This window comes from Sylvia atricapilla, unplaced genomic scaffold, assembly GCF_009819655.1.
Source record: "Sylvia atricapilla isolate bSylAtr1 unplaced genomic scaffold, bSylAtr1.pri scaffold_194_arrow_ctg1, whole genome shotgun sequence".
NCBI classification, from domain to species: Eukaryota; Metazoa; Chordata; class Aves; order Passeriformes; family Sylviidae; genus Sylvia; species Sylvia atricapilla.
In genome coordinates this window covers 15,223-24,759 of record NW_027077123.1, presented here as the reverse complement: position 1 = coordinate 24,759, position 9,537 = coordinate 15,223, and the positions used below count along the sequence as shown (strand labels likewise).

Sequence of the window (9,537 nt, the reverse complement as noted above, 5' to 3'; positions counted from 1 at the left end):
CACACTTTATCAACAAACACTCACTCACAATTTTATTATCTCACTCACACAACTTGATTATTCCACCAATTCCACCAATTCTTGCCTTTTCTCGTCACTACGAGCGGCAAGTACTGGTTCCTGCACAGCTTCCTTGCCGTGTCTTACGGCCAGCGCCTAGGCTTTTACCACAACCACAGACGTCTTTTTACCCAGCCCTGCGGGAATTACTCTCCCGTCTTATAGGGCGACACCCTTATTAGAGGAATAAAGCACTTGTCGGGCTTACCTCACAGTCGTCCGTCAGGCGCGGGGTCGGGCACGGGTTGATGTCTCCCCAGAAATCACCTGGTGCCGGCGTGGAGTTGATCAGCTCGCGAACCGCCCCAGCAGCCTTCGGAGTCCTGCCGCGGTCGCCAGAAAACTGTTGCCCAGAGCGGAGTTAAAACACAAACTAACAAGGAGTCAGTTTATGTCGTGCTTTATTCGGGGCCCGGGGACCTGGGGACCAACGTCCCAAATCAGGATTCCCAAAGACCCTCATCAAGACTCAGGTTTTTATACCTTTTTACAAAGATTACAAACAGAAAAAAAATTTTGATAAAGCAATGACGTTCAGCTACTAGGTAACAGGCTTCTAAAGTAATAAATTCTACACGCTTGTCTTATTAAAACTATAGGTTAATTACCAAAATTTACCTTCCCCCGTCACTAGACCGCCTCCTAGTAAATTTCAAACTTTATCTTTAAGACGGTTTCCCTTTCAGCATGTTTCTTCAGCTTGCTAATACCTTTGATTATTGTTTCCAAGCAGACCCAGCACCTTCCCAGGCTACTTTCCCAAGGCCTAGTGCCCTAATGCTAGCCAAGAAGCCTTAGCATAACTACTGCTATATGTTTTTCTTATATTTTGGTAACACTCCTGGGGTGACAGATGTGGTTTCCTTGAAGCAACGCTCCTGTAGAAGGATGTAGTTTTCCTCTGAAGGTCCAGTGTTGGTGTAAATGGGTCTGCTTCTCTGGGAATCCAGTGGAAACAGGCTGCTTCTGGTGCGTAAAATCTCAGATTATATCCAGGTAGGAAGGCTTGGCTCCTCCCTCTGGGTGGAGCATCTCACAATGAGATGATGTAGTTTTATCAGTCATGCAGTGAGACTCAATGGCCCATTAACAGAAAATACCCTCCTGGAGAGAGGGTGGGTTGTGGAAGAGATAAAGAACACTGCCCCACCTGGTTTTAACAGCTGGCCCATTAACAGACGATATCCCCCAGAGTTAGGAGAAATGGGCCTTGGAACAGTTCTTACTTGGGATCTCTGGTGGGTTGTTTCAAACTGGCACACTGGGGAGAAGTGGGACCACGCTGGGAACTACTGTGAGCAGGTTGGAGTGACTGGTCTACACCATGGACAACTCGGCATGACTGGGAGCATGCTGGGAGAGACTGGCATCATACTGGGAGTATGGACTGAGGCTCTAGTGAGGCAACTGGGAGAACTGGGAACACACTGGATGAAAGTGGGAGCAACTGGGAGAAACTGACACCATGCTAAGAGCAAACAAGCTAGCCCAATCCCCACCACGGGGGGACCTGCATCCCCCCACCCCCTGCTGCAGCTCTGCTGCCACTGGGACCCCCCAAAAATACTTCCTGGGGACCCCCTCTGTGTCCCCCCGGGGGGCGTCTACAGCTCAGCTTTGCACCCCTGCAAGCACCAAACATCCCCCCAGAAAACCCAAACCCAGGGACCCCCCGGGATATTTGGGGCGAGCTCCCCCTCCCCGGGCACCTGCGGGATCGGGGCCGATGGTCCCAGGGGGCTGCGGGTTCAGGGAGCGCTGGAGATACGCGGTCCCTCCTCTGCTCTTCTTCCTCCTGCTTCCTGCTGCTGCTCTGCCTCTTCTTCCCTCCTCCTCCTGCTCCTCCTCCTCCTCCTCCTCCTCCCCCTTTCCCTGGACATCTCACAGTCATGAGAGGAGCAGGGATGGAGCAGGGGACAGGTTGGAACACAGAGGCCAGGGGACGTTCCCTAGAAATGGCATCACTGGGAGTGACTGGCTTGTACTGGGATCATACAGGGACTGGGATTGTACTGGGTTTGTACTGACATCAGGCTGGGATCATACTAGGAGCAGCTGGGCTCATGCTGAGGGAGACTGCGATCACACTGAGGGAGACTGGGATCATTCTGGATTCATACTGGCAGAGGGGATCCTGCTGGGGGCTATTGTGGCCATGTTGGGGGAAATTGGCATGTACTGGGAGTTACTGGGTACATGCTGGGGGTGACTGGGATCACACTGGCAGAGAGTACAACTACACTGAGGCTGACTGTGAGTGGTTGTGAGCAAATGGAATCATAATGGAAGGAACTGGGAGGGACTGGGAATATGCTGGAAGGAACTGGGCTACACTGGGAGAGACTGGGAGTGACTGGAACAAATATGACAGTGAAACGGAGCAACTGGAACCATCTGGGGGGCAACTGGTTCATGCTGGCAGCAACTGGGACCACACTGGGCTCATCTTTGGATCATATTGGGAGTGACTGGACTAACACTGGGAGTACCTGAGAGTGACTGGGAACATGCCCTGCACATCATCCCTGTACTGGGCGTGGCTGGGAGCAATTGAGGGCAAATGGCATCATACTGGGACTGACTGGGTTGATCTAGCTGGAGGGAATTGGGACCATACTGGGAGTGATTGGAACTAACTGGGAATATACTGGGACTATACTGGGAATGCTGGTGTGTGACTAGGATCATACTGGAGGTTACTGGGCTCATATTGGTGTTGAGAGGGAGCAAGTGGGATCACACTTAGGGCTGCTGGGAGCAACTCTCCATGATTTCATGAGGCCCTGCTGTGTCACAATGGACCCTTGCTTCTGCAATGTAAGAATGTCCCCTTGGCCCCCTGGGGACTCACAGTGTCACTGTTGTACCCTTGGTTCCATGACTCCCTGCAGTGCCACAATCGTCCTTAGGTTAGTCAAGGCCTCAAAGTGTCATCATGGTCCCATGGGTCCATGAGGCCCTGCTGTGGTAAAATGGCCCTGTGATTAAACAAGGCCCTGCAGTGTCACAATGGCCCTTGGATCCAGTGGGTCCCAAAGAGTCCTAATGGTCTCCATTGTTCCATGAGGCCCTGCAATGTCACAATGGATCTTTGGTTCCATCAAACCTCACCGTGACACAATTGTCCCCTTGGCACCATCAGAATGGACCCTTTGTTTCATGGAGCACCACAGTATCAGAATGGTCCCCATGGTTCCACAGGGCCCCCCAGTGGAACAACAGACCCTTTGTTCCATGAGGTTCCAGAGTGTCACCATGGACTCCTTGGCTCTATGAGGCTCTGCTGTGTCACAATGGCCCCTTGGTTCCATGAGGCCTTTCTCTGTCACAATGGACTTTTGGTTCCATGAGTTTCCACAGTGTCACAATGGTCTCCTTGGATCTGCAGCATCACAATGGACCATCAGTTCCATGTGGCCTTGCTGTACCAAAATGAATTTTGGTTCCATGCAGCCCCACAGTGTCCAAATGTCCCCTTGGCTCCATCAGAGTCTGCAGTGTCACAATGGACCCTTTGTTCCATCAGGTTCCAGTGTCACAGTTGACTCCTTGGGCCCATGAGGCGACACTGTTACCAAATCTCCAAAATATCAGAATAAGACTCCTTAACACTAAACTGGTGTTAAAAAGGGCATCATTTATTCAAGGCTGAGATCCAGCAGGAGATTACACCAAACCTTACATGGACACGTGATTCTAAAAGTGTGTTGCTTATATAATTTGCTAAGTGTGTACTACAATTTACCCATTTCCATAAAACCCACTTCTCATTTATAAAAATGGAAGAGGAAGATTTTGTTATAAATGCATATTATAAAGTAGGCTTTTCGCAAAAATTTAAATGAATCCTATATGTATAATGTGGGATGGTTTTTCTAGCTTCTTTTTATTCTGGTTTAGAAAAAGTGATGTGATGAATATGTATAGTTTTGGGAGGTTGTAATATAGTGTTAAAAGTAAAATACTGTTTTTGTATCATGTAAACTGGCCAAACCAGAAGATAGAGGGGGTCCTCCCCCATATCCAGGTGAAGATAACAGTGAACCAAAGCTCCAAGAAGGAATTTATTGATCTTCTGTTATCAAAAAATTGGACATGAGGTGTCCAAGAGGTGCGACGAAAGAAAAAAGAGTGATAAAATGCTAAATGAGTAAAATGGGGCAGGTTTGGGGCTTGAAGCTAGGAGGGCATCTGAACTCAAATGAATGATTGAATAATGCATTAAAGTCTACTGAATATGTAACATACTGACCCATTTAAACCAGTCTTCTGAAAGGGAAGGGTGTGTTTTTGGCTCCATGCCATGGAACCGCAGCAGAGATTCTGTTTTAATTCTATTTCCTAATTGCCTTATTATTTTTTTATTAAAACCAGTAAATTTTCTAAGAAAGTGAACCTTGTTTTCATATTGAGAGAGCCTGGGCAAGGAGGCTGGAGCCCCCAGGCCCTGCCCTGAGGCGTCAGCGCTGCCCCAGCAGTGCCCATGGCCTGTCCCTGCTGCAGCCCCGGCACTGCCACCCCCAGCCCTGTGCCCGGCCCCGAGAGCACTCAGGCCCTACAGCAACACCAGGGCCAGGAGGGCAGCGGGGCAGGGCCACGGGAGCAGCACTGCCAACACCAAGGGCTGCTGCTCCTGGCCACAGCTGCTGTGCCAGCCCTGATCTGCCCCCAGCTCTGCACACAGACATTGCTGCTGCAGCTGCAGAGAAGGGAACAAAAGGGGCATCTCTGCAGAAAACTTGGCTGGGAGATCCTTGAGTTCTTTTAAAGCCATCAAGAGCACAGCCCCTCATTGACACAAATTGTGGCCACATGGAAGGTGGATAGAAACAAAATGAGAAATGGCACAAAAAATGATAATTGCATTGTGGACAAGAATAAAGGAGTAAAACAAAGAAAAAGAACATTCAAGAAGAAAACAACCAGAAGTATCAAAGATGACTTTTATTACAAATTATTTGCAGAAATATGCCAGCAGTTTAATGTTCCTGACACCATCCAGTCATCAGTGTCCTCACTGCAGCCTTGAGCTCCTGGTTCCTCAGGCTGTAGATGAGGGGGTTCAGGGCTGGAGGCACCACTGAGTACAGAACTGACAGGGCCAGATCCAGGGATGGGGAGGAGATGGAAGGGGGCTTCAGGTGAGCAAACATTATAGTGCTGAGGAACAGGGAGACCACAGCCAGGTGAGGGAGGCAGGTGGAAAAGGCTTTGTGCCGTCCCTGCTCAGAGGGGATCCTCAGCACAGCCCTGAAGATCTGCACATAGGAGAAAACAATGAACACAAAACAGCCAATACCTAAACTGAGCAGTAAACAGCAATGAGCCCAAGTTCTCTGAGATAGGATTGGAGCAGGAGAGCTTGAGGATGTGTGGGATTTCACAGAAGAACTGGCCCAGGGCATTGCCATGGCACAGGGGCAGGGAAAATGTATTGGCCGTGTGCATGAGAGCATTGAGAAAGGCACTGGCCCAGGCAGCTGCTGCCATGTGGGCACAAGCTCTGCTGCCCAGGAGGGTCCCGTAGTGCAGGGGTTTGCAGATGGACACGTAGCGGTCGTAGCACATGATGGTCAGGAGAGAAAGCTCTGCTGCAATGAAGAACAGAAAGAAAAAGAGCTGAGCAGCACATCCTGCATAGGAGATGTCCCTGGTGTCCCAGAGGGAATTGTGCATGGCTTTGGGGACAGTGGTGCAGATGGAGCCCAGGTCGCTGAGGGCCAGGTTGAGCAGGAAGAAGAACATGGGGCTGTGCAGGTGGTGGCCGCAGGCGACGGCAGCGATGACGAGGCCGTTGCCCAGGAGGGCAGCCAGGGAGATGCCCAGGAAGAGGCAGAAGTGCAGGAGCTGCAGCTGCCGCCTGTCTGCCAGTGCCAGCAGGAGGAAGTGGCTGATGGAGCTGCTGTTGGACATTTGCAGTGTCTTGGCATGGGGATCTGTAAAAACAGTAATCATGGAATAGTTCAGTTTGGAGAGGACTTTCAATATCCCAGCACAGCTTGGTGGCACTTTCCCCCCACTGCCTGCCCAGGGCTCTGCTGCCTGGAGCTGTCCCTGCCTGCAGCTGCTTCCCTGTGCCCAGGGCTGGGCCCTGCCAGTGCTGCCAGAGCCCAGCCCAGCCCTGGGGGCTCAGCTCTGCCCTGCAGACCCCTCCCAGCTCAGGCACTGCCCAGGGGCAGCTCTGGCTCTGCAGGCTCTGATGGCAACATCACAGCAACCCTGAGGAGGCTGGAAAATGCAACACTGATGCTGCCTGCAAGGGGCCCTCTGCTGATTTCTGTCACTGCCTGGTTTTATAAGGTCTGAGAGAAATTGTTTTATTTTTCTAAGCCTTAACTGAAGATGAATATCTATGTGCAATTTCCCATCCAGGCAACACAGAGTAGTAGATTAACAAAGCAGGATTTCCCCATTGATGCATCTGCTGCCTTCGCTGTGCTCCCTGTATAATCTACTTGAAAATATTCTGCAGTTAAATGTCATGCTGGGAGCAGTCCTGAACAATGCAGCATCCTCACCACACAAGGAGAACACTTCCAAGCCTTACCAGCTGTCTCCTTCCACCCAGATCTTGTCCCCCAGTGCTGGGAGCAGCCCCCAGGGCTGGCTGAGAGCTGTCCCTGGCAGGCAGCAGAGTCCCTGCCCCAGCACAGCGCCCTGGGCTGCAGGACCCTGCTCTGCAGGACAGCCCTGGGCACCCCTGGCTGCTCCACACAAGACACAATCAGAGAATGTACTCACAGAGTCTGTAGGCATTGGCATGTTCCAGCTGTAGGAGATCACTGCAGGAGCTGCAGCTGCATTGTCCTGCAGCCAGAGGTTCCTGTGCCAAGGGCTGGCAGTGATTCTCCCGCAGTCACTTCTCAGCCCCTTCCCAGCCCTGAGTGATTGAAGCTCTCTGTGCCTGTGTGCTGTGCCCGGGCTGGCTGCAGGCAGTGCCCCAGCCCTGCTGGGCTGGGAGAAGAGCTGCTCAGCAAGAGAAATGTGTTTTTAAGCTCTTCTTGGTTGCCAGGAGCTGCCTCTGTGCCAGGAGCCCAGCCCAGCTCAGCAGCACAGACACAGCACAAGGACTTTAATGAGCCTCTTGGGGCTTGTGCTGAGGCCCTGAACATCAGTCCCTCAGAGGGAGATGAAGAAACCTCTCCAGAGCTCCAAGTCAGAATCCAACTCCAAAGTTTCCTGAAGTTTTAATGGGTCCCACTGAGGGACAGGACAGAGAAAGTGTCCCCAGGCCCCAGGCAGAGCAGAGAACTGCAGGCAGTGATGACAGGTGGGGACAAAGAGAAGCCAAGTCCTGGTGTCCTGGGGCACAGCAGCCTCTGTGCCACCAAGGGCTGTGAGGAGACACCTTGTCCTGAGGCCCTGGGGCCTCCTGGCACAGCCCCAGCAAGGCTGGGCACTGTCAGCCCCTTGTCCTGCCCTCAGCATCCCCCTCCCATGGCAGTGGCCTCTAGGATGTGCTGGAAGGAGTCCCTGGGGAGCCTTGGTCAGGAATGGCCCTGGGGGCTCCTTAATGCTCCCAGGGACTGCAGGTTTTTCAAAGGACTTTGGGTTTTACTTTTGCCTTGGAGTCTCTGAGAGGTCTCTGCAATCCTGGCCTCCAATTATCTGCTTTAATTAGTCCCTTGAGAGGCTTTGTCAGTAACAACACTCAGTGGGGCTCATTAATGCTTCAGGGTACTTCAGGTATTTTAAAGGAACTTGGTGTTTCCTCTTTAAGAGTGACTCTATGAGAGGTTTGTGAAATTATGGCCCCCATGATTGTTATCTACTTTAACAAGTCCCTTGGGATTCTTAGTCAGTAAAAATACTCTGTGTGTCTCATTAAATACTACAGGCTGACCAAGGTGTATTAAAGAACTTTTTTTTGACACTGTGTGTAAGAGGTTCATGCAATCATGTCATCCAATTATCTGATTTAATGAGTCCCCTGAGATTCTCAGCCAGTAACAACACTCAGTGGGTCTCATTAATGCTTCAAGATACTCAAGATTTTAAAGGTGCTTTGGAATTTCCTTCCCACACTGAGTCTCTGCAAGGTTTTTGTGCAATCCTGGACTCCAGTTCTCTCCTCCAAGGGTTCCATGAAGAGCCTGTGTTGGGGATTGATCTCTGTGGGTCCCATTAATGCTATGAGACACTTTGAGGTTTTCTTCATACTTGGACTCCTGAAAAGATTTGTGCAATCTCCTCTCAGGCCCTGAGGTTCCAGGGCTCAGCACCAAATGCACCACGGGGCTCATTAGGATTGGGCAAGTCCTGACAAACCATGGCTTTGCCTTGACTTCCCTCTGGTCTGCTGCAGTTCATTAGGAAGTGTGAATTCTTCAAGTTATGGAGAAATCTTTCAAAGACTTCTAAGAAATATGCATTTCTCTTTTCAAGAGTGTATTTATTTCTGTTTTCATTGCAGAAGAAGTGATTGCAGGATCTCTCCTAAGGATGTCTGGCTAAATAAGAGAAGCTGTGCCTTGAGATTGGATCCAGTGTAGACAACCCTGCTCCAGATTCCCCAACCCCATCCTGTCTCCCCTCACTCACCTGGGACCTGCTTTACTTGCAGAACTGGCTGCAATCAGGAAACAAGTAGTTTTCTTAATTTTTTAGCAATCTAAACTCCTGAATTTTGGATAACCTCCTCAAGTGTGTGCCAAGGCCAAGGGACCACCAAGGAGGTTCCCCTTCCCCAAGGCAGAACCATGCAAGGAATGATTTAGACACACAGGGAGTTCTGCAATAAACACAAATCCAGAGTTGGCTGAAGGCAGAATTAGACCAACTCCTGAAGGACAGACAAGCTTTGAACTCCTTGCAGCTCCCAGCTGCAGGTGGGTTGTTGGGAGGTGTGTGAGTGAGCCCAGAGTGAGGGCAAGGGAAATGCAGAGAGCCCTGGAAGTGCTTCTGTGCAGACAGGCTGTGGGGAAGGGCACTGCAGCCCTGGCCTGGGCCAGGAGTGAGGCTGGATCATCACCCCAAGCTGCCCTGGGCCATGGCAAGGGGCTGTGGCCATGGCCAGTGGCCTGAGCCCACTGCCTGGGCCCCTTGCTCAGGGCTGGTGTCAGTGGCCAGAGGCAGAGGGGATCCCTTGCTGGGGGCTGTGCCATGGCCACCTGCCCTGTGCCGCGCTGGCTGCTCAGGCGCCGCGGAACCAGCAGCAAACGCCACTGCCAGGGCCAAAGGCAGCTCAGGCAGACAGAAAGGGGCAGTGCTGGCCACTGTTTCCATGGCAGCCCTCCCTGGGACACCACACCTGGCTCACCTGTCCTGCCAATTGCCATGGAAACCCGGCTCCTTGGGAATGCAATGGTGGACAAAGGTTTGAGTAGGGCCTGTCCCAATAGGACAGAGGGTGGTGGTTTTAAACTAAAGGAAGGGAGCTTCAGATGAGGAGAGATAAGGAGGCAAAATTTTGATGGTGAGGTTGGTGATCCACCAGGACAGCTTCCCAGGGAGGTGGCCAGTGCCCCATCCCTGGAA

General features: G+C 51.5%; 1 pseudogene; it reads right to left on the bottom strand.

Moving 5' to 3' along the window:
• Positions 1-5,038: 5,038 nt before the first annotated feature.
• LOC136374906 (olfactory receptor 14C36-like) lies at positions 5,039-6,225 on the bottom strand (annotated as a pseudogene).
• Positions 6,226-9,537: the final 3,312 nt, after the last annotated feature.